Here is a 27,981-nt window from a genome sequence, read left to right on the forward strand (position 1 = left end):
GTGCGCCAGCAGATTTTCACGGGAGACTGCCTCGGAGCCGCCGGAGAAGGCTGGGAGCCGGCCTCAGCCCCGGGTTTAAAAGACACTCCAGGAATGTAAACAACCCGAGCGGGAGGGTGGCGGGCGGGTGCGCGCTTGGGCAGCCGGCCCGGGCCCCCCACCCCTCCCCGGGGGACAGCCCCGTGGCAGGGCCGCCCAGCCCTAGCCCTCTACCTGCCGCAAACTTTTTCCTCCCTTGCCTTCTCTTCCCACCTCGCTCCTCTAGTGGGGCACAGAGCGAGGGCCTCTCCCTGGGCGGGGGCCGAGGGCGCCTGGCAGCCGGCGCCTGAGCCTGGAGGCCTGGCGGTCCGGCCCCGGCTTGGTGTCCGGAGTCCCGACTGCGCCTGCCTGGGAGCCACAAGCTTCCTGGGCAGGCAGCGCCGGAGTACCTGGGTCTCCAAGAGGCTGCCCGCCTGCCTCCCTCCCGCCTCCCTCCCGCTGCTCCTTCCCCCCGCTCTTCCCCGTCTCCTCCCCCCTGACTGATTTTCCAATGCCCTGACATGAGGGAGGAAGATTTAACTTGGCAGCCCAAACAAATGTTCTCTCAGAGGTCCTCCAAGAAGCTGGCGGCTGGGCTGGCAGAGTGAGGGCACTGCTCGGCCAGCCTTTTCTTCCTCTCAGCTCTGCCATGGCCATTTGTGAGCCCCCTGGGTGGACAGCCCAGGGCATGGGAGAGCAGGGCCCAACCTCACAGATTTAAGAGGGCAGGGGGAAGCTGCCTCTGAAAGCCCCTGGCTTGGCGCTTGGCAGGAGCTGCCTGGAGCTGCTTCCTGGTGCCAAGGGTTTTCTGGAGGATTTTCTTGAGCAACAGTTTGTCTCCCTGGTGCAACTCGGGCAACAGAGCCTGGTAGACCAGAGGGATAACCGGTGCTGTCTCCTCCTCTCTTGTGGGTATGAGGACAGGCTGGTTACACAGGGCAGGGCAGGAGGCCAGAGGCTGTTCCCAGAGGTACCTGGGTTTGCTTATTATTGTTTCTTGAAGGTAGAGATAAAGAGGCAGGCACTGTAGCTGGAGAATGGGCAGCTTGGTGGGTGTTGGTGGGTGATGAATTCTGACTGGTCTTCGCTGGCATTTGTGTTATGGTCCTGGGAGTTTGAAAGTTGCTTTTAGGCTCTCCGGGAAGTTTAAAAGGGGAGCAAGCCCTTAATTTTCTCTCTCCTTGCTGCTTTTCGAGGGGATCCAGAGTAGGGGGGAATTCCTGGCTTCCCACTTGCCTGCTGCCTGGCCCTCGTGCTGCGGTTGGTGAATGCCCCAAGCCTTGTGCTGACCTCTGTCTTCAGGTTGAAGATGTTGAAGCACCAGCATCAAACAAAAGACACATTGAAAGCCGAATCTGCCACAGAGCACGTGTGACTTTGAGGCCAAGGGAATGCGTTTGGAGGGAGATGGTGTTTTCTTCTGAGTTTTATGTTTTCGGTTGGATTTTGTTTTTCCCAAAAGGCCAGAAGCATCTCCTTGTCCCAAGTCATGAGGTTATGCAATGCTGTTTTCACACATAAATCTCAAAACTTTAGACTTCTGAGTTGGTGGCAGTGACGGGGTGGGGGAAGGAGTGGTAGGGAGTTTTCAAGAGTTTTAAATGGTTTTTGGATTGGTGTTTTGAGGCATTCAGGGTATGGCTCACGAAGAAGAGTTGTGAATAAGAAATTGCTGCACTTATGGGGAAGCTTTGATAACTAGTCCTGTCTATGCAAAAAAGGATTGCTGGCTTCTTTAGGGGACAAAATGTCCTGTTTCCCTCCTAAGGAAGGAGAGAGGAGGAGCCTCATTCCTTTCTCAGCCAGGAGCAAAGAAAGGTCCAGAGACTGTGGGGTTTATCTCTCTCTCTCCCTCCCTTCCCCCCACTTCCCCTAACAACTGTAACACAACATTATCTCCATCCCTGGTCCCCAGGGATGTGCCCCAACCTAGGACAAGTGTCCACCATCAATGGAAAATTGCAGAGGGAAGGACCCAGCCAAGAGCTACAAACTTCACTTTTTTCCTGATTGACAGAGATGGGGTGGATAAGGCAGGAAGACTCTTGGAGGCTTGCTGTGTCCCAAGGGTTTTGTCACAAGAGTACCTTTGTGTGAAGCCATGGATACCGAGGTCTCTGGCCTTGGTCAGCATCCAGCAGACAGCCGTGACCCTAGTCTAATGGTGAGGTGTTGCTGTAAGAAGTTCAGGCACCAACAAAATAATTTCTGGAAGCTTCTCTGGGCATTCTATCATGGAACCAGGAAGCAGGGTCTGCCAGATCCCGACTGAGTCCCATACATTTCATTCATAACTTTGTTCCCGAGGGCCCTTGCCTAGCTCCTATCAACGCCTCATCTTTATGAGGTTCCTTAGTTTTTGTGTGGACAACAAAGGCCAGGCTGTTGTAATTACCCTGAACCCTGCTGCAGCCTTGCCTGGTGACTGCTCTGACCTCTCAGCAGGACATGGTGGCCTCCGTCTACGCCCTCCGAGCAGGGAGGGCCTTTTGTCCCTAGAGCTGTACCCTGAGGATAAGGGAAGCAGAGCCTGCGTAGGCTCAGGATCTAGGGGTGATCCTGAAGTTGGACCCTTCCCTGAGGGAAGATGAGGGGAGGCTGAGAAAACCAGTCCCAAGCACAGACTCTGAGGAAAGAGTTCAGAAACCCATCACAATTAGGTGAGTACTTCCTATTACTTGAGGAGCTAGAGGAGAGGTGTCTGAAGGCTGTAGCTGGTTAGCTGCTTTGGGACCAAAGCTTTGCTCAGCTTGGCCTCAGTCTCCACATCTGTAAAATGGGCCCAAGGGCAGAACACCCCCCACCCCCACCCCCACTTAGTTGCTGTGAGGGTGAAGCAGATATGGATATAAGATCCCTGGGCATGTGTCCCCTGAAGGCCTAGCAGGTACAGAATGGATAGAGCACAAAAGGATTGGATTAGAAGTGCTGGAAGCATTTTCCAGAAGCTGCTCTCCCATCCAAGCCTACCTCTTTGGCAGCTTACTGTCCAGCCTTGGCCTGCATGCTCCCCATGCCAGAGCATTCACCATCTCTGGGCAGCTTCTGCCTCAGTGGACAGCTCTAACTGTTGGTGTGCTCTGCCACAGGCTTTCTGGAAACCAGCCCCTCCCGACCCTCACTCTGGGCTTGAGGTGCAGGGGGTCTGCTAGACCACAGACTCATACTTTCCCTAATGATCCCAAGTTCAGTACCAGTGCCCAGGTGGGCTGCACTCCCGTGGGGTGGGAGGACACCCTTCAAAGGGCTGCTTCTAGCCTTTACTGGGAGTGACCTGCGCAGAGCGCGGGAGGCTCTGCCCCCGGGCTCACCATCACCTGTCTTTGTGGACCAGGTTTGCCTCCTGGCATGTTCCTTGGATGGGGTGTGAGGAGAAGGAAGGAAATACATGGCAGGGAGTGGGGTCGGGTCAGGGGTCCGGCGCTGATGCCACAGATACTTCCTGAGAGTCCACAGTGTGAGGACCGTGGCCTGTGAGAGACCCTGCAATGTGTAAGACAGTTCCTGTTCCTTAGGAGCTCACAGTCCAGCAAGGGCAGGAAGATCAGTCCAAATAAATAATTAACCACCACCAGCTGGCTGCCTGCCATGGGGCTCATGATGACAGTAATAACCACAGCCCCTCGCCTTTGTATGGCACTTGGTGGATTTAGAGGCACTCTTCAACTTTGCTCAACTCCAGTAACAGCAGCGGAAGCCACTGCTATTTGGAATCAGCCCCCTTTAGTACAGAAGAAACCCGAGGTTCAGGGTGAGATGACCTGTGACTGAGCCAGGACCAAATCCCAGGCCTTATAGATGCCAGCTGCTGCCTTCCCAGCCCACCAGCCAGGCAGGTACAAGGATGCAAAAATCTGTGTGAACCCCAAGAATGGTGACAAGATTGAGGCTAAGGAGGGGAAGCTGTGCCCAGGAAGGGTCATGGGGCGGGAAAGCTTGCCTGCCCCCCAGTTTGGCAGCACAAGGCCCATGCCCCGAGCAATGGCACTGCTTTCTTGTGGCACAGTGTCTTACAGCCAGATCTTGCTCTGAGTCCCAGATCCTGTCATGACTGTCCAGGGCACACGTGTCTGTACATGGGCCTTCACCCCCATCCCTGGCCCTGGAGCAGGAGACAGAGATGTTTCTAAGCCCCAGGTCCCTGTGCAGACCAAGGCTCTTCCCTGGGCTGTGATGGTTTCTATAGATACAGACGTTGACTCAGCCTGCCCCTCCCCTGGCTGAGTCAGTCCCTAGGCCCTGTGGGGTAGCCGCCCTGTAGGGGCCCTTGGTTTCTTTTTGCCTCTTGACAGTGCCTGCCTGCTGGCCATGCCCCTGCACCGGCTTTTCTGGAGCTCATCGGAGTGCTACCCCAGAAGAAGGCTGCAGGTGGTGGGATCCACAGCAGGGAGCAGTGGGGCAAGCTGAGTGGCAGCTCCCTGGGAGGCCTGGCCCAACCTGGCACACCTGCACAGGTAATGACGGCAGCCCAGGAGGCCCCTGAACCCCGCCTGTCAGGGCCAGCTTCCGGGGTTACTGCGGGATCGTGCCGGGGGAGGCCAGGGTGTCTGAGCTAATTAGATTTCTTAGATTTCAATGCTCCCCTAATCCTGTTAGCCCGGCTGTAATTGTAACCACTCGAAGGTTTCAGCCATGGCAGGCTGTTGAGGACAGACGGTGTGGGGACTCCGCTCGGCCCCAGCCCCCAGCCTTAGCCAGCTGGCTGGGGACTGGGGACTCCCTTCCCAGGTCTCCAGGGTGGGGGCCTGAGTGATGTAGGTGTTGTGCTTTTCCATAGAATCTTGGCATCACGGACTGTCAGCAGGCATGGTCCTTAGAGATCATCTGGCTCAAACCCTTCGCTGTGCAAATGGGGAAACTGAGGCTTGCAGAGGGGGAGGGGCTGGCCCAAGGCCTGGGTGACTGACTGGTAGTGGCCGGGTGTCAGGGCCTTCTGCTCTGGCTTGTGATCTTTGTACCTGGAGACTTCAGGGCAGGTCTGGAATTGTCCAGGGGCTAGTAAACCCTCCACAGATGTCTGCTCCCAGAGATGGGGGCAGACGTGATTTGTTTGTATCAAAGTCTGCTCCCCAGCTGGCATTACCTACTCTCTCTCTCTCTCTCTCTCTCTCTCTCTCTCTCTCTCTCTCACACACACACACACACACACACACACACACACACACACGCATGCACTCATGCAAAATGCTGTTGCCTGTGCTGGCCAGGGTTTCTGCTGAGGACTCAAGCCTGCGTCTCCCAGGGCTCCCAGACATGGGAGGCTTTCTCCCTCCTCTCCCACCAGGCTGCCCCAGATTCTTGATATCTTGAAGGGTCCACTTCAGTGTAGATTATTTATAGCTTTTTTGCCAGAAGATGACAGAGCGATTCTGAATGTTGGGGAGAGGGATCATTTAAAATACAATCTTTTTGTACTTTCTGTGGCTCTTCTAAAATTATTTTGGAGTCTGGTTTCAATGGAAACCACACCCACTTTCTGTCCTTTCTCCTGCCCTGCCCCCATTCCCATTTCCTAACAAACTCCAGTCGTTCACCCACAGAGGTTGGTGTTTGCGGGAGGTTGGGGGGTAGGGGGAATGGCTGCAATGATGCCTTCAGAGCCTCTGCCTGGGAGTTCCCACCTGTGCTCCTCATCTCACTGGAGCAGTGGGGAGGGAAGTTTGAAACTCCTTCTATTCTGGAAGCTCCCTGACTGTGCATTGCAGCCCTAAGCATGTGGTATAGAATGGATGGGCCATAAGGGTTACCTCGTTTTTTTTTTTTTTTTTTTTTTCCGGCTCAGGAAACCCAACTGTGGAAAGAAACAATTGGCTGTATCCAAAGGCCGTAGCGAATTAATGACAGAGCCAGGCCTGGAACCTTGTCTCTCTAGCTCATTAGCTCATTAAACATTTATTGAGCGCCTATTGTTGGTCTGGTGCAGCCCCGTTAGCCACCCTTTGGAGCTGAGCAATGAATGCTGTTCCATCTTTGACTTGGGAAGGGCCAGATGACCCTGAGGAGGACAGGGTTGGTCTCTGAGCTCTTGGGGTGAAGAATAAGGATGAGCTATTTTCGGTTGTAACCCCAGATCCCCCACAGCTGGGGGAGGATGGGCCTCGCAGCCCCAACCCAGCAGCATATTTCTTGCAAGGTAATAATAGGTTGGTTGCATTGTAGATTTGAGGGAAGTAAAACAGAAACCCTCTTGGGAGGGCACAAGATTTCTCATCTGCCCAGGCCTGTTTAGTCCAAGAAAATGGGTGGCTTCCTCTGCCTGTCCCCCGGCCCCACCCAGCCCTCTGAGTGCTGACTTTTGTCCTTTGTAGGACTAATGACCTACTGCCTTGTTCCTGCTAACACTTCCTCTGTGGACTGAGAAGCAGGGAGGGAGCCCACTCGCTCCGCCCTGGGAGTCGCCTCTGTCACCTCAGGACAAGGGAGGAGATGCCAGGTGCCCGGACCTCACCCTGTGCACAGGCTTTGGTCCAAACTCCCATCCAGCTCCCTAGTAGACCTTGACCAAACCTGGGAAACGGCTGTACATGGCTGGGATCAGGAATTTTCTTACTGATGTCATTGTTTTGGTGCTTCTGCTGTTTACATCTTTGAAACAACTCACTGAAAGTCCTCCATAAATATTGTAATAGCCACCATTTCTTGGGCAACTAGTTTGTTTTAGCTCTTAAGCTGCCTGGGATCAACTCTCAGCTCCACCCTCTGGTGACATCGGTGACTTTGGGCAGTTCCACATCTGCACAACAGGGCTCACGAATGATATACAAAGAACGTGTCGCTTTCCCCTTAGGTTGAGAAGGTGGAGCTCGCCCAGCATCTGGCACAGAGTAAGTGCCCAAGACACAGTAGCCTCAGTTATGGTCATTGCTCCCGTGATACCTGGCCAGCTGTTAGCACTGCATTACCTCCACCTGACCCAGGAGGAGACTCAGGTCAGAGGGGTGCCACAGGGGCACTCAGGACCAACAAAACCAGGCTCAGGGATCCAGACTTCCCGACACCCAGCCCCCTGCCATTGCCCGCAGACTCCCCTCTGTAGCAAGAAGGGCTGGTGGAGCATCTCGGAGAAGACCCTGTAACAACCCAAGTCGATTTTCCTTCCCCCTGTGAGGGAAGCCTATTCCCCTGGGACAGATGATCAGAAGGTGGACGCTTAGATCTGGGTTCCTGCCTCAGAACCTTGTCGTCCTCACCTGGAAGTGGAGGAGGTTGTACCCCCCTCGCAGGCTCTCCCTGGGCGGAGAAAAGGAGAGGATGGAGGGGCTGAACCTTGTCAACCACAGGTTTGTGCAGAATCGCTACGAATGGTAACTGGCTGTGGGACCTGAGGCCAGACACCGACCCCACTGAGCCTGTTTCCTCATCCAAAAATCTTGCACCAACACCACATCAAGGGTTCCCAAAGTGGGTTCTTGGGAACACCAGCCCACAAAAGGAAGGTCAGATGGCGGAGCACACCCTCCCTGTCTTGGGAAATCACCAACCCTTTTGCCCTACCCAGGGTCTCCCAAGCTACAGGACACTCCTCCCACCTCCCTTTTCAATGCAAAATAGTCATTGAAGATATCAGTGGGGCTAGATGAAACCTTCTAGCTCAGGCACCTACAGCTCTGCTAGCAGGTGGTTTCCCTGCTAAAGCGCCACCTTCCCGGGGGTAGGGGTGGGGATGCTCACAGGGTGGTGGAGGGCGCAACAAGGACAACTTCCACATGGACAGAACCCCTGCCAGGCTCTGTCTTCTTGGCACTTCTACCTGACTTCTAACCACCTCAAGCTTGCAGCTCTCTGTCACTTTTGCCAGCCTCCTTTCTTTTACTGTTAGCAGACCACAAATCATTTGCGGTCGGGCAGGCCCCAAAGCAAGGCCAGCTTGGCAGAGAGGTGGGACCCTTGCCATGTCCCTAGAGCTAGGCCTCAAAGACTTGCCACCTGTGAGGCAGGAGGGGCTTCTCCCCGACCTGCAGAGGCCCTGAACCTGCGTGCCCACCTTTGCACTTACATATTTTTCTGGAGAGGTGATCCCCAGCTTTATTCAGATCCTTGAATGAGTTTGGACTCCTAAAAGCAGTGTAAGAACTGCAGCCTTCACCCAAGGGTCTAGAATTCCCCTGGCCCTGGAGTGAGCACGACTGGTGGGTCATCCTTCCTTCCAGTTCCCACTTATTTGCATGTGTCACTTCCGAGTCACGAAAGCATTTGCGCTTAAACTCCTGCTTCTCATCTAGCCTGATGCTGGCCTAGGGAGGAAACCGAGGTTAAGGGAGGGGAAGGGATCTGACCAAGGTCACTAACAGTGGTGAGTCCCGGGGCACAAGGACTGGCACAGGGGCTGGTTTGGGCCAGCCCCTGGGCCAGCTGACGTCACTGCTGAAACCATTCTGTCTCAACTTCTGTGAGCGCCAGGATTCAGCGTCCTCAGAAAGGCCTAGGAATTAGGGTGAAGGGAGGAAATTCCCGCCCACTCCCTCTTCTAGGAAGGCTGGGCAGGACTGGTGTAGGGCTGACCTCCTCTGGGTCAGGAGGCCAGTTTTCATTCCTGCTGCCTGCACTGCCGAATGTCTCTCCCGCTCTGGTTCATCTTTCCTCTTCACGGTCTCGGAGCGCTCTGTGTCTTCAGGATGCCCTGCTGCTATGAATCAGCTGTGAGCTGTTCACTGGGGGTGTCGTGCAGCTGTTGGGAAAGGGGGAAGCAGCCTGGGGCCCGGGGGAGAGCCCTGGGCCCAAGCTGGGTTCCCACACTGGCAGGCGCGCTTGGTGACCGTGCACACATCATGCCGCCTCCCTGGCTCACACTCCTCCTTGTCCCTGATTCTGTGGGATTGTGAGGAGTGGTCTCTGGGGCTGGCAGGGAGCCACAGTCAGGGGGACTCTTTGGCCCTCAGCCTCCCTGCCCGGTCTGCCTAGCCCCCCTGAGCTCCAGGATGCCCTTGTGCTTCTGATCCTAGAAAAAGAGGGGAAACCTCAGGTGTGATTTCTTTCCTGGTGTTTGGTGATGGGGCCTGGCTGTGAAAGGAGCTTTCTTGAAACTGTAAGCTCAGTGTTGACTTATTTCCGGCAAGAGGTTGGCTTTGTGATTCCTCCCACCCCAGCCTGCGTTGACACCTTCATTTTCACATGTGCTTTGTCTATAGGGCTGAGTTCTGTTGGCAGGAGGGGAGCTGTTTTGGTGGTTGGAATCCTTGTGGGCCCCACAATTCTCAGTTTTTCTGCTTTGTGGATGGCCGCTGTCCTAGCCAGCTCCCTAGAGATGTGGTCATCCAGCCAGTGTGATTGTCCCCATCCCCCCCCCCCCCCCCGCAGCCTTGCTCCCAGGAGGCTCTGGACACTGCTATTCCAGGTATTCGTGGGCCCTTTGATTCTCTAGACTGCAAGGGAGCTTGGCAGTCACCTCATCTGATGCCTTGTTACACAGATGATTTCTGGCCCTCTGCAGCATCCCCACAGGGCACCGTCTGTTGTGGGCTTGCTCGCCTCCAGGGAGAGGCTGCTCCCCGCCTCCCAGCAGCTCCCTCCACCTAGGAAGTTCCACCTTGTGGGGAGCCTGGAAGGATGCCTCCCACTAGTTCTCATCCAGGACCATGCAGACATGGTGAAGGCAGTTCCCAGGAACTTCCTTCCATACCCTACCTCATGGGTATCTCCCCAGAGACTTCTCCTTACTAGATTGATTCCAAGGCTGGAGTGGGCAGAGCGGGCTTCCTGGAAGAGGTAGCCTTCTTCAAGCCCCTGGGCCTCATCATTCTCTCTGCCTCTGGTAAAAGCTTGGCAGCTTGGAGACTCAGGCCTGTCCTGGAAATGGTCTAGCTGCAGTTGTGAGACCTGGAAGTAGGCTGGGAGGTCCCAACAGTGGCTCATTAGGGTCCAAGAGAAAGAAAGTGGTCTGGCTCTGCAAGGGTTAGACATGCCCAGTGGTTCGAGAAGGCTATCTTTCTAGCCTCTCCCAGCATGCTCACCTACCGCTGGAGCAGGGGTCCCTTTCTGGAGGGTAGCCAGAGGGGTGTGAGTAATGCTTCATCTCACTGTCTGCCTCCACCTGCCTCCCTACTGAGCCCCTCTCAGCCCCACTATGCTTCCTGCCCCTCTGTCAGGGAACATGCTGCCCAAGTGTCCTGAGGCCCCAGAGACGTGGGTGCCTGCAGAGAGCACTGAATTTAGAGACAGAACTTCCTCCAATGATGATATCCCACCAGGGCTATGGCAGAAGTCAGAGCGGAAGGCCAGCACTTTGCATGCTGTGCAGTGTCACGGCACCGGGGAGTGTAATGTTTTATTACCATGTGCCATGATGACAGTGTCAGTGCAGAAAGGCCTTGGAGATTATCAGGCCAACCCTCTCATTTCGCTGCTGAGTCTGACCCCAGAGGGGACAGAGGCCTCCCCAAGGTCACAGGGCAAGTCCATGGCAGAGCTGGAGCTAAATAAAATGCAGGGCTCCCGACCGTCAGCTCATGCCCAGCCTCTGCCTTGTCACTTAACAGCAACCCTTTGCTCGTGTGAGATGTGGGGAGAGGTCCCTCTCTGGTTGGGGTGATGGTGCCAGGCTTGCCTGGGATTTAGCGTCTTCATCTCACAAAGATCCTGGGCCTTATGCCTCTGGCTGTGCTCAGCAGAACCCCTGGGCCGGGGGCAGGTGGGTGCTCCCTGGGGTCTCCATGAGACAGCTGGCTCCCCCAGCAACGGGGCTGCTGTCCTAGAGCAGGGCTCTCCCATCCACTTCCTAGCTCAGACAGGGCTTCCCTGCGTTCTGCCAGCTGTCATCTTGGGTGGAAACAAGGTCTCCAGGAGCCTACCTGACGTCCCTTGTCCAGGCATCCGGCTGGACTGGCTGCAGGAGGTTACCCTGGCCTGGGACTATGGGTTGAATTTGTGGCCCTAGTTTCAACCTGGTGTGACTCCTTCAAGGGCTCTGAAGACCCAAAGATGCCCAGAGTGTTGGAGCAGGAGGAATGTGGGCAACCAGCTTGTTTTATCCCTGTGTCATCCCCATTTCCCAGACTAGGGAACTGAAGCCCAGAGAGGGAAGCAAGCTGGCTGCAAAGATTCTAAGATTCTAATTCCTCCTGCCCTAACCAGCCCAGCCTCCTTCTATCTTGTGCTCCCTGAGGCTGATTCCTTGGGCTGCCTAGGCCCAGTGTGTGTGAAACAGGGACACTGGTAATGAAATAGCAACAGTTGCTTTCCCTTCAGGACTCATCCAGGCCCTCAGGCCAGGCCCTGCTTCCCTTCTGGATCTGGGTGCGTGTGTACTAAGAGGGTAGCTCATGATTTCTGCTGGTGGGCCCTCATGCCGGCCTGAGAACAAGGTTTCCTGGCTGGTCTGGAGTCCCCAATGTTCTGCCTCTGAGGGAGCAGGGCCTGGGATCTTTCTGTGCCTCCCCTTGTCCAGCTCTCCAAGAAAGATGGATTACTTGTTCATTCATCAAGTTCACTGAGCACCTAGTATGTGCTAGGAACCATGCCAGGCCCTGGCGATATAGTGGTGAGCTTGACAGGGGCCCTGCTACCTTCTCCTAGGTGAGATAGTCAATAAGTCTATATATGATGTCATGCTGAGTTATGCTAAGTGTTTTGAAAAAAAAAAGTCAGATTCAGGTGATATAAGGAGATGGGAAAATTGGGCTTCTATAGATGGAGTGATCCTGAAAGGCTTCTCTGAAGAGGCTGCATTTGATCAGATACCTCAGGGAGGTAAGGGAGAGAGCCTCATGAACATTTGGAAGAAAAACACTCCAGGCAGAGGGAACAGTATGTGCAAGGGCCCTGTGGCATGCTTTAAGAAAGGTAGGGAGGCCAGTGTAGCTAGATGGAGCGCAAAGAGGAGGAAGTTAGCAAGGTGGTTAGGGGCCAGGTCACAGAGGGCTCTATGGAGCACGGGAAGGGCTTCTGACTTCATGCACAGTAATTCAGAAGCCACTGGAGGATTTTAATTAAAAGACTGAGGTTATCTGGTTATCTTCTAAGAAGATCCCTCTGCCTAGTGAACTGAGAATAGACTCTAGGGGACAAGGGTAGAAACTAGGAAACCAGCTGGGCAGCTTTTACAGTAACCCAGATGAGGATGCTGGTGGTTTTGACCAGAGTGGTTAGTGAAACAAGATCAGATCCTGGATGTTTTTTAAAGGTTGATCAAGGTTATGTCCAGAAGCCCATTGGGAATGCCTGCCTGCCTCTGCAAAGCAGGCTGAGGGGTTGGGACTGGAGAGCTAGCTCAGATCTCCAAGTCCTGTAGCACTTTTCCATTTGTGCCTGTCACTTCCCGTGGAGCTGTAAGCTGTTCTATCAGAGATGCCCATTTAACAGTTGGAAAAATAGAGGTATGGGAGGTGTTTCTTGCACCCTAGTCTGTACTTGTGATTTTGCCCTTCTGTATTTGGTTTCCATCATGATTTTCTTCTGTTCATCTCCTATACTTGCATGCCCTCTATTCTCTACATTGTCGTTTTCCATTGTGCCATTACCCTCAAGCCGTGAAGCCTTGCCTGTGTCAGTTCTTCCCATAATTCTATGTGGTAAACTCCTATGCATCCCAATGAGCCAAACTCAAGAACGGCCATCCTCCCCTGACCTTGCTCCCCTGGCACTCTCAGACACTAGGGATTTCTTGCTTTATTTTATTTATTTATTTATTTATTTATTTTGTCTTTTTGCTATTTCTTTGGGCTGCTCCCCCAGCATATGGAAGTTCCCAGGCTAGGGGTCGATTGGAGCTGTAGCCACCGGCCTATGCCAGAGCCACAGCAACGCAGGATCCGAGCCGCGTCTGCAACCTACACCACAGTTCACGGCAGCGCCGGATCCTTAACCCACTGAGCGAGGCCAGGGATCGAACCCACAACCTCATGGTTCCTAGTCGGATTCGTTAACCACTGTGCCACGACGGGAACTCCTATGTTATTTTTTTTAATTGAAGTATAGTTGATTTATAGTGTTGTGCCAATTTCTGCTGTACAGCAAAGAGACCCAGTCATACATATACATACATTTAGGGGTTTCTTCTTCAACTGAAAATTCTGTTGTTCCTCTCTCTGTTGCCCTCCATTGCCTGGGGGCAACCAGAATGGGGGCTGGGTCTGTTCCTCCCTTCATACTCACTCTTTCTGCTCTGTGTTCTCACAGCCCGGCCCAGGGCTGGCACAGAGGAGGGAATACAAACATTTCAGTGTATTCCTGGAGCAGTAGCTAGTCACTATGGAAACAAGGAAGTGTTGCAACTTCCCTAACTTTTGAGGTTGGGGTCACAGAGGGCAGCTCTATCTTGGCCCCACAGGTTCAACCCAAGAGGACCATCCTGGGATTTGTATTGATTCAAAGTCACCTTTGGCATATCCTTTCCCATCCCTGGGCCTCACTGCTTTACCCATCAGTGACATGGGCACACTGCTTGGCTCTCTGAGGTCAATTCTACCAAAACATTCCTTATCCCCATGCCTCCAATCCTGCCTTGTAACCCCAGGCAGCCCTTCGCCCTCTCAGGGCCTCCATGTCCCCATTTTGTTCATCTCTTTCCTCCTAGAGGATAACCTGCTTGAATCGGTCCACTCCAGAATCCCAGAGTTTCCATTGCTGGGAGGCCCTTGGTAACCAAACTGGGATTTGTGTGACATGCAGAGGCACGAGGAGGGAAGTCCTGCTTCCTGGGTGGTAGCAGGGGCCGCAGGAAGGTGACTGGTGGGGGAGAGGCCAGGCCAGCTCACTCTGGTCTGAACCTGTGCAGGCCCCTGGGTCTCCTTTCTCCACCTTGAAGGTGGCTGGAGCCAGTGTTCGTCAGGTGGCCCTTGCCTCTGCTGGCTGCCACTACTCAGTGTTCTGGTGCCAAACAGAGGGCTGGGGCAGCGAGGTGGGTGCGTGGACACTGTCTTCTTGCCGGGAATCTCTTCTCTCTACTTATTGCTTAAAAGCCAAGAGTTAGCAGAGCTCAGAACTGCAGGCTGGCTGCTGGCACCATCCAGAGCCCTTCAGTGCCTGGGCAGGGTGGTTCTGGGGTTCTGCACCAGCCACACAAGGCTCAGACCAGTGAGGCCAAGGGTCCAAGATACCCCACGAGGGCCCAACACTGAGCCAGGTCCCTAATCGCCATTGGGGTTCAATGTGCAGAGGACTCAGCCTGTACCCACCCACCCCAGCTTCCACCTGGCACTGAACCATGGGTCAGTCCTCCCCATCAGGCCCAGAAAGAGAGAGATCTGGGATGAGGGGCCTCTGGGCTCTCTGGATCTTGTTCATCTGTAGAATGGGTGGAGGGCCCGCCTCTCAGCACTGCCAGGAGGGCAGGCTAAGGAAGGAGGTTTGTACCCACTAAAAACACTTGTTAGGATTGCCAGCTGGAGGCAGCAACAGGCCCCAGCCAGAGGGATGCCCCCGTGAACATCTTTTTCAGGAAATGAAAGCCTGCAATTTTTAAGAATGAGAATCTGGTGTGGTGTAGGAGAAGTACCTCCCCCTCTGGGTCCACGTGGTCTCCAGGGGCCAGGGACTCAAGTGGCCATCCAGATGTGTGTTCCCGGGCCATCACATTTCTATGTGTGTCTGATGTTGGGCTAAGTAGCACCCCCAAGGCAGCAGTGGACATTGGACATTGGCCAGGGTTGGAGACTCATTTCCCACCTTCACCAGATAGCAGCTCCTACTAGGTAAGGCCCCGGCTGTCTCGGCCCTTGGTTTCTCCATCTGTGCGTTGAGGCCTCAGCTAGCTGGGACTCTTTTGGAAGCCTGTTGGAGCATTTTTACCTCCAGCGTGGGCGAGGCTTTCTATGACAGCCCCCCAAAATTGAACGTGTTCTATCTCACCTCAACTCATATTTGTTAAACAGGCCTGGCATCTGTCCGCCGGGCTTTTGGACATCATCACGTGGGCAGTGGCATAAGGCCTCCCAGGCCCTCCTTACCAGCAAGCCTCAGTTCTGTCATTGCCTTCTCCAGGGAGGCCTCTCAGATGCCCCCTTCTGTTCTCCCCATCCCTCCGCATTCTTGCCCCCTGGACTCTCCCCTCCATAATGGTACCAGGTGGTTCTCGTTCTCGTGTCCCCAGACAACCTGAAGCAGAGAAGGTGTTCAGTAAAGCTCAGATAGATAGACGATGAAATGGACACCCTCTGCTACCCAAATACTCTCAATTTTCTCAGCGCATGGGTCTCACTCGGCTGTGTTCACTTGGAGTTTTGCTCAGTCTATAGGATCCCTTTTAAAAAATTAAATTTTTTACTAAGCTTCAAGGCCAGAACTGGTTTTCTATACTTTTGACCAATCCTCATCTTTCAAAACTGGTGCTTTCTGACTTGCGTTTTTGTATTTCCTTTATCTACCTTGTTCGAGCAGCTCCTTTTTTTTTTTGGATTCCATATAGTAAATAATCCCACCTCTTATTTTATTTAGCTTTCTCATGCCAGAATGACAGGGAAGTTTAGGAAACACTCTGGTTGTTCTTTGCTTTGCTTGCGTTTTTACCTTTGCAGACTAGATTTTATCTGGCCGTTCTTCTTGCCCAAACCCTAAGTCTCTGATACTCTATCTTCCCAACACTCATTCAGTACATTTTGTCTGCTGGGATCACCACATGGAGTAGTAGTGCATGTTGTGCACTGCACAACTTACCATGTAGTCCCCACAGTTTACACATTTGTTAAATAAGTTCAGTGGATGGTGGTAGAGTGTTTTGAGGAGGGGAAGCCTTGGTCTAATTCTTATAAAGACATCATAAGGACTAGGAGCAGGACTGCCATTAGCTCACTGACACGACTGAAACTTGGGAGTCACCTTTGACTCCTCCCCAGGACTGCTACCTGTGACATTGGGTTTCCATGTCCCCATTGCCCTGCCCAGAGCCTGGCCTGTGGGAGAATGTAGTCAGGGAGCTGACACCTCAGACTCCACCTTACAAATGTTCCCGAAGCAACCCCTCCTTTCTGCCCCCATGCAGCAGCCTTTCCCTCCCTTCCAGCTTCCCTTCTCCTATCCTCTCTCCACGTGGCCACCAGGGTGACCTTAATAAAAGGCGCCTTTGATGCTATTACCTCATCCGCCCCCCTTAAAACTTCTTCATAGCTCCCTGCCACCTACAGCCTGGCACTCAGGGCCCTTTCTTCTCTGGCCGCCAGCTGAACGTGCACTTGTGTGTGTGTGCGGCTTGCACTTTGCACATTTTGTTCTCTACTCTATCTGCCTGGTGAACTCCTAGGCGTACTGCAAAGCCCTGCTCGAGCCTGGGTTTGCCCTCATGCACCAGCCAGATCAAGGAGGTTGGTCCCCTGCCTCTGTCCCAGTTTCCCCAGCACTGCTGCAGTCCTCATCTGGCAGGATCTCGGCTACCTTCAAGGGACCTTAACCACAGGCAGATTCTGACTCCCTGACCCCCAGCACCTCTCTTCGCATCTAGCAAACATTCCAAGATGCTTGCTGAAGAGATGAATGAATAAATGATGGCCATACTTCACCCAGAGCTGGTAGGTTTTGTGGTTTGGAGATTCATACAAATACGTTTACAGATATGTATGTATTTGCCCTCTAGGTGGGTGCCTTGGCAGTGATTTGCACACTTTGCTTGAGAAAATTGAGTAACTTCAGTCCCAGAGTCCCAGCTGCCCTGTGTACACGGTCTGACCCCTTGGCCCCTTCTCCCTTGCCCCCTACCCCCTACTCCAACTAGAGCCAGAGGGGTGGCTGGGGCTGGCTGGGCTCCCGGGAGCGCTTCCTGGCCCTGGTGGTTTTGCCCGGGGTTGCCGCCCTCCGTGGCTTGGCTTCCTGGGAGAATTGGCTCAGCTGCAGCCTGGCCAGGCCTCAGGGCCTCTTGGGCAAGACTCCCTGGGCAGGGCCAGGGGCTGGAGCCTCATACGCACAGCCTACGCACCAGGCGAATCTGCGGGCGAATGGGCTCCAGCTTGCCACGGAGCTGGGGGAGGGCAGGAGGGAGGGCCATCCTTCTGTTGGGTAAACACGGGTGTTCAGGCCTGCTGAGGCACATCCCTGTGCTATATTGGTTAGAGGTGCTGGGCTGGGAGTTGCCAGGTGTCAGCCAGAGGGTGGCAGGAAGGGAGACTTGCCTGGGATTCGGCCCCTGCAGCAGAGCAGAGGCTGCCAGAGGTTTGGGGTCCCCAGGCCAGCCTGACTGCTGTCTCTTACATCCCTGATGATCTTTTTTTCTACCTCAACGCTGGCAGCTCATGGGGACCTGAAGAGGCTGGGACGATCTTAGGCAGGCGAATTCACTAAGCTGTGACTGAGATCAGAGCTTCTCTTTAACTGTCCCAGTGTAAATACCTGTCAGTCCATGCTCGCCTGAAGCAAAGCGCATATCCTTAGCACATTGTGCACCAGGCCTGGTTATTTGGGACCTCGAGGTTGTTACAACAACCCTCAGATGTGGATGTGGTATTATTCCCATTTTAACCAAGAGGAAGCTGGAACTCGGAGGGGTGAAGTTGCTTCGGGCCCCACAGCTACCCAGGGGATGCTAGTGTCTTTCTCTCTGCAAAGGCCCCTCCTAGATTTTTTTTTTTTCTCTCTAAATCCATGCCTGTTGGGACAAATCAGTAACCCAATGGACATGGGTTGCCAGCCTCTGCCTCTGACTGCAGAACCTGGGCAGGTGCCTGTGCCGCACCTCTCTGAGAGATGTGGATGGGTGGCCAGGGAGCTTGGAGCAGCTGATGGAGTTCATTGCCACCAATGAGAGCATCTCTGTGGCCGATGGGTGGGACATGGTGTGCTGGATCTTTCTCCGCCCGCTTCAGTGGAGGAAAATGTACCCTGTGGTACTTCCATAAACACAGATTGAGGGCCATGGCATTGACAGAGAAATCCAGATGCTGCCCATGAACCCAGCACTGTAGGCGGGAGCATCTGTTCTCTTTCATTCTTGAACTTAGCTGAAGGTGTTTTTTGTCTTCCCTGATTTCATCTTGGCTGATTTTGGCCCAGCGCTGTTGGAGTCCCACCTCATGCCTGGGGAAGTGGCGAACCCCTTCCCCGGGCCCTGAACACCTAGGAACCCTAGGACTGTGATATTGGATCAGACTGGGGCTAGCTAGGTAGAAATTGGCGATGCTGAGCCCTGCAGGCACTTGGGGCTCTCTGTGTGCCTCCCAAAGTGGAATCTCACTTAGGGCTTGTCATCCGAGTGTAACTTCATCTGTCCGTGGGGACAGCTCCCTGGCTGTGGAGGGCTGCTGTGAGCAGCACCTTTACTGGGTGCACCTGGAACAGGGAACCCACTGGCCTCTCCTGGAACAGGGGCCAGAGCTGCCTCCTCCCCACCCCCCTAATCCACAAGCCCATGTGTCCGTGCGTGTGCACAGGAGTTCCTGGTTTTCCGAAGGGAGGGGACAGGTGGCAGAGAGACAGGATGAGCCCGAGTGTAATTTTATTTCTGTGGTTCTCCTTTCAAGCTGTCACGGTAAATCTATTTTACTTGTCACTTTGTAAATCATTATGCAGTATTAAGCCTTTTACCAGCTTTTAGGGCTTCTGCAGCTATCAACAACCCCACCTCTTTCCCATCCTGCCTTCTGAACGCCCCTTGCCACTCTGGGTACTGGCCCTACTGCTGTTTATTCAGGCGTGGCTGGTTAGAGCTGCCATGGGGGGCCCGGGAGACTGCTGGCCCCTCATTGATTTTAGCCACCCCATTTTACTGATGGGAAAACAGGCTGGGGGTGCGGGCAGGGACTCCCAGGCCCAGTGCCCAGGATGCTCAGGTATTTCTGCTGCCCCTGAAGCAGCAGGGAAGGAGGCTGCTGACAGTAACCTGAGGTGCTGCAGTTGGAAGCTTTTTCCTTATCATCTGGGGGACTTGGAGGCTCCCCTCTCCACAAGCGCTGTGAGACCCACAGAGAGCTCCAGCTTGGAAGAGATTTTGAAGGGAGGCAGGTTCTGCTCAGAGCCAGAGAAGAACCTTCTGGCCCCTCCCAGAGTGCAGGACTAGGCCAGGGACACAAGCTTGGGTGACAGGGAGCTGGATGCAGGGGTGTGGTCAGAGACCCCCACACTGACATGTAGGACCCTGTTAATTTATTTCTCTAGAAACTCATGCCCTTCTCCAGAGAAGGCTTCAGGATACAAGAACAATGAAGCCTTTCGCTGAGATGTTCAGAGTTGCAGACAGTGGCCAGGGCCCACTAGGCCAAGAGCCAGCAGCGTGCGGTGGTGCCTTTCCCATCGCCGGCCCATCTGGAGAGGGCTGCTCAGCAAAACAGCAAACACAAAGGCCCCACCCGCAAGGCTGACACAGGTTTCGGGAGCTGGAGGCTCATCGGGCCCTGGCTTTGAGGGGCTAGGGATGTATGCGCCCCAAAGACCCTGACGGCTCAGCCTCAGCCCCTTTTCTCCCTGCCTTTTCCATCTGGGTGGACTGGCCTCCCATCAGGCCAGGGGATTCTTTCTTGTCACTTGTGTCCAGCACTTCCTCTTGCCTGTCTGCTGGTAGAAGGCCAGCCTTGGAGGCCAGCATTCGCCCAGCCTGCCTCCCCGATGCTCCCACCCAGACCTCCTTTGTCTTGCATCCTGACAGGTGAATCATTTGCCTGCAATTTCAGTCCAGCAGGAGACCTGCTGGAGCATAGGTAGGGCCCTGTGCTTGGCACGGTGGGGGCTCCTGAAGGAGAATGAGAACCTGGACCTGGCAACAGTCCCGCAGCCTCCTGCTTCCCCTCTTGCAGCCCCCACCATGCTGGGTGCCAACTGCCTGTTTATTTTCCCATGTCTATAGGCGAGCTATTTCTAGAAAGCCAGAGCCCTGTCTCCTGTGTCTCCTAGCTTGGGAGGCAGGGAGGAGGTGTGGACAGAGGGGCACAGGCTAAGGCAATATTTCCTGAGTGGAAGGGATGACCACCAACCGAAAGTCCTGAGACCCTGACTTCACCAAATTTCATGGTCTAAGTTGGAAACTAAGCCTTTGCTACTTGGCAGACTAGGAGCAATACATACTTGAAAGTGCCAGAGAAATCTGCTAAAAAGTTCCAAGGAGACCCTGGAACAAATAGGAGAGGAGAACAGGCTAGAGGGGTCAAGGAGGGCCTCCTGGAAGAGGGGGCATTTAAAGGCAGTGTTGAAGGTGCAGAGGCTTTAGCTGGAACAACACAAGGAGGAGGAGGAGGAAAGACAGGGGTCTCGGGGGAGCCCAGCCAGTGGCTGTGTAACTGTGTGAGCCAGTTCAGGGGAGTAACTGACATCAGGTGTCCCCGGGTGGCTGGGACCCCGGAGGGAAGGCAGGGTTGCAAGGAGACACTTATCCTAGAGGCGAGGGATGTCAGGGGAGGCTGCTGTTTCAGGAGATTAATCAGGAGGCAGGGAGCTGCTTGGATTGGCAGGAGAGACTGGAATGTGTTGATTACAGAGGTGAGTGGGGTCCCTCAGGTGCGTTTTAGGATCGACCTATCCATGCCAGGTGGGAGGGTGTGGGGTCTAGGGGGCTGGCCTCTCCTCCAACCAGGCCCCTCCCTTCTGAGGCAGTGAGGAGGAGATAGAAGCGGCAGGGATTTCTGAGGGTCCCAGTGAGGCTTGGCTACTCCCTGACAGGGTGATGTGCAAAGGGGAGATTTAACCATCCCTGCCCCAGCACATCTGCCTGGCTGCTGTGAGGGGCGCATGAGGCCCAGGGAGGGAAAGGTCTCTGTAAACTGAGATCATCCATCAGGTTTCATCCCATTTGGGAAAATTGGTGGCTGCAGTGGCATGGCTGTTTCCTGGCTGCTGGTTTCATTAACAACAAACTGGGTGACCTTGGACCAGTCACTTCCCACCTTCAGGCCTTAGCTTTCTCCTCCATAAATGGATCCATCCTGGTAACGCATTTCCCTGGGTGCTAAGTGTTGTGGTGGATGCATGCCACATACAGGCCACTCCTGTTCCCTGCTAGGAGACTGAGGCCTGGGCATCCCTCTGTGGGCAAGGCTCCACATTGCCCGGCAAGCCCAGTTGTCACGACAGCATCGTGACGCCTCCTTGTAAACCTTGGAACCTCTACGAAGAGGTTCCATGCGTGCCTTTTGGTTTCTGGTGACCTCTGGGTCCATTCTGAGTTGACTTGCACTTCCTGTTCTCTCCCTAGAGGCCCCTTATTAGTCTAGTAGGTAACAAACCCTTATCAGTTCCCAGTCATCCTCAGCAAGCCTTACACAAGGCATGTGCCTTTAAGGGATGCTCGCGGCTGTTGAGACATCTCGACACCAGCCGGCAGAGGGGCCATCAGGTTGTTTGCTTTTCTATAAAATGAGGAGGGGTTATTTAAGAACAGGGTTGTTTTTTTTTTTTTTTTTTTTTCTTTCCTTTTTTGCTTTTTAGGGCCACAACCACGGCATATGGAAGTTCCCAGGCTAGGGGTCAAATCAGAGCTACAGCTGCCAGCCTACACCACAGCCACAACAACACTGGATCTGAGCCTCATCTGTGACCTACACCACAGCTCACGGCAATGCCAGATCCTTACCCCATTGAGCGAGCCCAGGGATCAAACCTGAAACCTCATGGTTCCTAGTCGGATTTTTTTCCGCTGTGTCACAACGGGAACTCCAGATTTTTGTTCTTCTAATGAAGGATCCCTTGAGGGAGTGAAAAGGCATGGTACTGGGAACAGCATCCCCAAAGCTGTTTGAATATGATGCACGCAGTCCAGGGGCTAAGCGACCAACCAGTGGGAGAAAGACTCCTGGGGCCTCACTTTATGGTAGGGGAAACTGAGGCTCAGAAAGCAAAGGGGACCATCCTGCATCCTGAAGGCAGCCAGCAAGAATAACCAGGTGGCAGTTGGGAGCTTCAGATAATCATAGTAACTCCATAGTTCCCGACATGGCTCGGTGATTTACGAACCTGACTGGCATCCATGAGGGTGGAGGTTCAATTGCTGGCCTCACTCAGTGGGTTAAGGATCTGGTGTTGCCGTGAGCTGTGGTGTAGGTCACAGACGCGGCTCGGATCCAGTGTTGCTGTGGCTGTGGTGTGGGCCAGTGGCTACAGCTCTGATTCACCTCCTAGCCTGGGAACCTCTATATGCTGCCAGTGTGGCTCTAAAATACAAAAAAAAAAAGGCAGATAATTCATAGTAATAATGACAACTGTCTTCTTCTTCACCACCACCGCCTTATTCAGGAGACTTATTAAGGTTCAGCTCTGTGCCAAGCAGTGTATATACATTATCTCATTTAATTCTCTAAAGAATCCTTTAAGGAAGGGACTGTTTTTAATCCCCGCTTGACACACACAGGCGCATGGAGTGATGCGCAGAGAGATTAAGCCTGCAAAGTTAGGAACGTGTCAGGGGCAAGATTTGAATACAAGTCTCAGAGCTTAGAACCTTCTGTCCTCTGCTCTCGTTGATCCGCTCACATGCGCTGGACGCCTCTGCAGGGCCTGTCCCCATGCCAGCCCCTCTGAAGCAAAGAGAAGGCATCTTCCTCTTTCTAGGAGGTGTGGGACTTTCTGTATTGGGCAGATAAAAGAGCCCGTTTGGATGATTTTTATCAGCTTGAGCAAGCCAGTTTGACTTACAGGAAGAAGCCAATTTGCATTTTGGAAAAGAGCTGAGCATAAAGGCCACGGTGAGCGCTGGGTTGATTTATAAATAAACAGTTGACCAAGGGCATTGTGTGTCCCCAGCCGTACAATACTGGGCTCATACTGACACCACAGACCGTTCCGCACGTCACAGCTGCCCTTTGGACAGAAAGGGCCTAATTGAGTAAGAGCCTGCTGCTAGAAATGCCAAGGAACCCGTTCCCCCGACCTGGCTTCCCCGGGCACAGGCCAGCCGGGTGAGTCCGGCTGCAGCCAGGGCTGTTTACTGCGGCTGCTGGCGACGCGTGCCAGGTGCAGGGCCCGCCGGCAATGACACGCGGGCGGCTCAGAAGGCGGCGAGTACTGGGGCCCGGCAGCCTAGAGGGAAGTGTGTGGCATGGGGCTTACCAGACAGCCTCCCCAGCTGGGTCTAGACCCTCGCTCTGCTCAGCAGTCCTCTGGATTTCAGCAGATTTAATTCATTGGCCATGAAATCAGTAGTTCTTTCTCCCCAGATTATTTTGAGACTTAAGTGGGGTGATGGACACAGTAGGTTTATCCGTTGTCGCTGCCCTGCCCTAGGATAACTGCATGATGGGGGGCACCTCCAAGGCCTTTTGAGCCTTACTTTGCTTTTCAACAGCCGTGAGACTGAATGCTGGTCAGGGGCCTGGGGCGCGCCAACCAGAGGCGCTATCCCGGCCCCTTCGGGTCCAGGGACTCTGACTGTCGGACCAGCCAGGATTCATATCCTGTGTCTTCCACCTGTGGGACCTCACATATTCCAGCATCCCCTCCCAGCCCCTGAGTCTTTATGGGTATAAAGTGGGGAGACTGAGATTGTTAGGATGAAACGCAATAATGTAGGGTAAGTGCTTAGCGGAGAGCTGAGCACATGTTAAATGCACATAAATTATATCTGAAGTGTTTATTTCTGGAGAAAAAATCTATTCTCAAATCAGAGCACTATCAAGTCAGTTATTCTGAGGGAGTTCCTGTTGTGGTTCAGCAGGTTAAGATCCCAGCTAGTATCCATGAGGATGTGAGTTCGATCCCTGGCCTCCCTCAGGGGGTTAAGGATCTGGCGTTTTCGTGAAGCTGCAGTGTAGGCTTGGATCTGGCGTTCCTGGCTGTGGCGTAGGCCAGCAACCGTAGCTCCCATTTGACCCTCAGCCTGGGAATTTCCATATGCCGTGGTGCGGCCGTAAAAAGAAAAAATAATTATTTTGATTTAATCCCCAAAAATACTAAATAACAATAATAATCATAATACCAACAGTTAGAAGACCAGCCCTACAAGGCCCATCCATTCACCCCACGAGATTCTAGAATCTCCGTGATAACCTTCATTCACGGCTGAACTTAACCAGTTCTCACCTGGCCTTTCAGCCTCTCCAGTGTCCAGCTGGCCTCCGTGCTCAGATAAGGATCATCACGTCTTTCTTAGCTGACTGCTCTGAGGGCAGACGTGCTGCTTCCCCCGTCTTCTTGCTGCTCCTCTCTGTTGCCTTGGGCCTGGAATGCACCTAATAATCCTGCCATGGGAACCAGGGCCCTTGGGGTCCATTCGCCCAGAGACACCACCCTGACTCCTGTACCCCATGAGGCACTCACTTATTCTCCAGGGTACAGTGGGTCCCCCTCCCTCAGAGTCCAGTCTTCATTGTTCAAATCTTTGAGAGATCCACGTCCCATGGCCACCTGGGGTCCCTGCACCTCAATCCTCATGGTCACTTTGTTTTTTTGTTTTTTTTTTAATTAAAGTATAGTTGATTTACAGTGTTGTGTCAATTTCTGCCCTACAGCAAAGTGACCCAGTATATATATACACGCACATATTCTTTTTCTCATGTTATCTTTTATCATGTTCTATCACAAGTGCATGGATATAGTTCCCTATGCTATACAGTAGGACTCAGGGTCACTTTGAACCACTGTCATCTCCTAAGGTCCCAGTTTCTCACCCTCATTTTGTAGGAGGTAATTGGGCAGAACTTGGTGCAGCTGGGATTTGAACTTGGCTCCCAGCCTGACCTCCAGCCCTCTGAGGACTCCTGGTGGAAGCTGAGGGTGGTGGTTGGGCAACCTGTGCTAAGGCAGGCCCTGAGACCAGGAAATGGCATGTTCTAGAACTGAGAGGAGTCTGGCGGGGCTGGAGGACTCTCTCGAGTGGCCTGAGGCAAGGTGGGTACCACTTGCCATCTTCCATCCCACCTGGGGTCTCCCTCCTGCCCCAGGAGACCCAGCAGAGCTGCCCGGCCAGGTATGGACTTGGACCCATATCTGCTTGTGGGTTTTCCATGAGGCTGGCTTTCTGCCCTAGCCAAGGGGCAGATGACAGGTGACATCAATGGCTATTTCTGTCTTCCACCGGCTACCTACATCTTTGTGACATGAATGGGAGGCCAGGCCTCAGCTCTTGGTCTGTCCCCCACTCTCCTCTCCATGGGGAGGCCACACTCTCTGCCATCTGGTATTTGAGTGACTCCTCTGCAGGGGATGGAAGGGTTGCCACCAAGGGTGCCAGGATGAGCCCAGGTTTTCCTGCCTGAGGTCAGTCCTGACCCTGAAACCTTTCTTTATTTATTTTGGTCCTTGCTCAAAAACTCTGGTAGCAAGCTGCCTGGAATGAAATGTGAAGAACTCGAGATAATAATAAAATCAATTGGACTGTTTCCCCAGTAATTCTAGAGACTGATGCATCATTAATGTTGGTAATACAGTGCCTGTCAGATCACAAACTTCTCAATAAATGTGCAGCTGGCAAGCTCTGATAGAAATTGGAGGCAAGCAGAGAATGAGATTTGGGGCCTTTGATATATGGGGTGTCAGCGGTGCGGTGAAGTTTTTATCAATTTCTGTCACTTTGGGCTTTTGTGCTCACTACACATGTGGTCTTCAGGGCACCTCTCTGTGGGCTGCCTGGATGCTAACTGTCCCCCCAGTGCTGTGAGGAAGAGCAGCTGCTGGAGGGGCCTCGACATCCAGGCGTCAACATTCCTGTGGGGCCTCTTTACCAAGAGCTTCTCAGGTGACAAGGACTGGCTGGATGGACAAAGCCAGAGAGGCCTCTGGACCTGACCCCATGGATCACTGAGCCACTCCACAAGTATAGAGTCTCTGCTGGGGTCCAGAACACCACAGGGCCCCTGCCTTGGGGGCACCAGGGACTTTAATGTATGCCTAGGGCTTCGGGAGTAGAGAATAGTCGAGGGTCACTTCTCCCTGAAGTCAAGGGTCAGAAGGTAAGTAGAAGGCGTGCCTAGCTCATGTGACAGTGTCTGCGATAGACAAGGAAGGAGGGGGCGCGCTGAGGACCAGAAGCACAAGGTACCCTGGAGTTGAGGGGACTGTGAGGAGTTTGATGAGGCTGGGCCCCCAGCAGCATCAGCGAGAAGGTGGACCCTTCATGCGGGCACCAGAGTGTGGTTAGTGCATGCTCTCTGGGGCCATCCTGCTGGGGCTGAATCCTAGCTCCCGTGCTTAGCATGGGGCAACCGCAGAGAAGAGACTCAGTTTCTTTATCTGTAAAGTGGGGTGGGGGGTGTAGTCTCAGAACCACGTTCCTGGAGGAACCTTAATGCCAGCACAGAGCTTAGAACGGGTGCTGGTACCTGTGTGCACTGAACACTGGCATTACTTTGGCTTGATTATCAGTTACTGAGAGCCCTGCAGCTGAGATTCAGAGGGGCGAAGGAGTGCATCCCAACTCACATAGCCGGTAGGCACCAGAGCTGGGACTTATTTGAACCCAGTTGCCACTGGGTCTGGGGAGGAGGTGGCATGGGGCCAGGCACTGGGCCTGTGAGGACATGTCATTAGCAGTGAGGTTAATTAGCAGATAGGCAGTGGGTGGGCTCAGGCCTTGCTGGTTGGTGGCCTCTGGGAGCCCAGGAGATTCTGAGACTCAGGGCCTGAGGGTGGAGCTTTGGAGTTGGCTCCTGATGTTTGGCTAGAGAAGGGTGGCTGCATCTATCAAATGAGCTGGATGGGAACCACTTTGTGAATCCCAGAAACAGGTTGGAGTTCAAATGCTCCTAAAAGCCAGCAGCCTCCTTGACCCCCACCGCAGAGCCACGGCCTTGGAAACCAGAACGAGAGGACACCTGGATGATAGGAAGGACTCTGGGGGTATTCTGACACAGCTGTGGCTGCTGGGGACCCACGCTGAGGACCTGGAGGCTGGGTGTGCCCGTGCTGGGAGGCCGATGCCGTGGGAGTTCCCTGGGTACAGGGTCCCTCACTCCGCTGGACAGGGGGTCCTTGATCATGTTCCTCTCTCATGTGGCTTCATGGGAACCCCAGGATTTGCTCTCTGGTTCTGAACTTGTGTTTGCTTTGAAAGGAAGACCAGGTTGTGAGGTCCCCTGGGGCCTCAGGAAAGAGGAAGCACTCTTGTTAGACTGGGGTGTGCAAAAGACAGAGGACCCTGCACTGCACTTTGGGCAAGGAGAGGGGAAGACTGGACCCAGGTCTGGCCCAGACACCCCTACTCCTCTCTCAGTGCCTGCGTGAGCCCTGTGGGCCCTCCTGGTGCTGGAGCCTGGGAAGCTGGCACTTGTTCTAGGTGTGGGAGGATGGCTGGTTCTGCCGTCAGCAAGTGACTTGCCTGGGAAAGCTCTTTCTCCGTAAGGTTCCCCACCCCCCTCTCATAGCTCAGGCTGAGAGGAAGTGTCCCCTTGTGGAAGTGGGAGCTGGGTGGGGGCTGGGGAACATGCTGAGAGAAGCTGTAAAGAGCAGTAGCACAGTGGCAACCAAAGGAGGAGCAGGTGGCCTTGTTTTCGCTAACTGGGGGGCCTGGTCCCAAGAGGGGTGTAGGAGCATGGGCAATGGCTCCTCCCATCCTGCGTGAGTGCTGCCATCTCTGCTTCTGTGACTTGAATGGATCCTCAGTCCCTCTGAACATCACTTATCACCTGACTGGGGGTGTGGTGGGTGTGCCCTGTGATGATTGGAATACTTCTGCTGCTGAGTGCCAGCCCTGACCCAGGTTCTGGGTGACTGGTCCCTGCCTGCCCCCAGGAGCCCAGAACCTCATGAGGGACTAAGATAGGCCAGCATTCCTACTGCAAGAGGGCCTCATGGCCATGATGAGGGGCCTTCTGATGGGAGTAGCCTGAGTAAGGCTGCTGGGGAAGGGCATTCAGGGAAGGCTTCCCACAGGAGGCGACCTTTGAGTTGCACTGCCAAGGATGAGCCAGGGAATGCTCAGCAGAAAGGAGCAGTGGAAGGCCTCAGGCCAGGTTGCTCAGAGGGGTTCTGATCACATCCTGAAGGGCCTGAAATGCCATCCATGACTTAGAGTTTTTCTTTGGTTCAGGGTCAGCGAGAACAGATTTGGGGTGAGGAGTGATGTAACCAGATCTGACTGACAGAATGATCACCATGGGGGCTGCCTGGAGGGCAAACCTGCCACCTTCGAGGGGAGAGGGGGCATGAGGCCCAGCGCTGGCAGGGCCTGCAGGGATCAGGGGCCACAACAGT

General features: G+C 54.0%; 1 protein-coding gene across 1 annotated transcript in view; it reads left to right on the top strand.

Moving 5' to 3' along the window:
- Positions 404-27,981, top strand: part of ZMIZ1 (zinc finger MIZ-type containing 1) — a 238,742-nt gene continuing 211,164 nt past the window's right edge. Inside the window, 1 exon segment of the mRNA XM_013983374.2 lies at positions 404-4,472. The gene's annotated coding sequence lies outside the window, so the exon portion shown is untranslated.

The sequence above is a fragment of the Sus scrofa genome, chromosome 14 (assembly GCF_000003025.6).
Source record: "Sus scrofa isolate TJ Tabasco breed Duroc chromosome 14, Sscrofa11.1, whole genome shotgun sequence".
Taxonomy (NCBI): Eukaryota; Metazoa; Chordata; class Mammalia; order Artiodactyla; family Suidae; genus Sus; species Sus scrofa.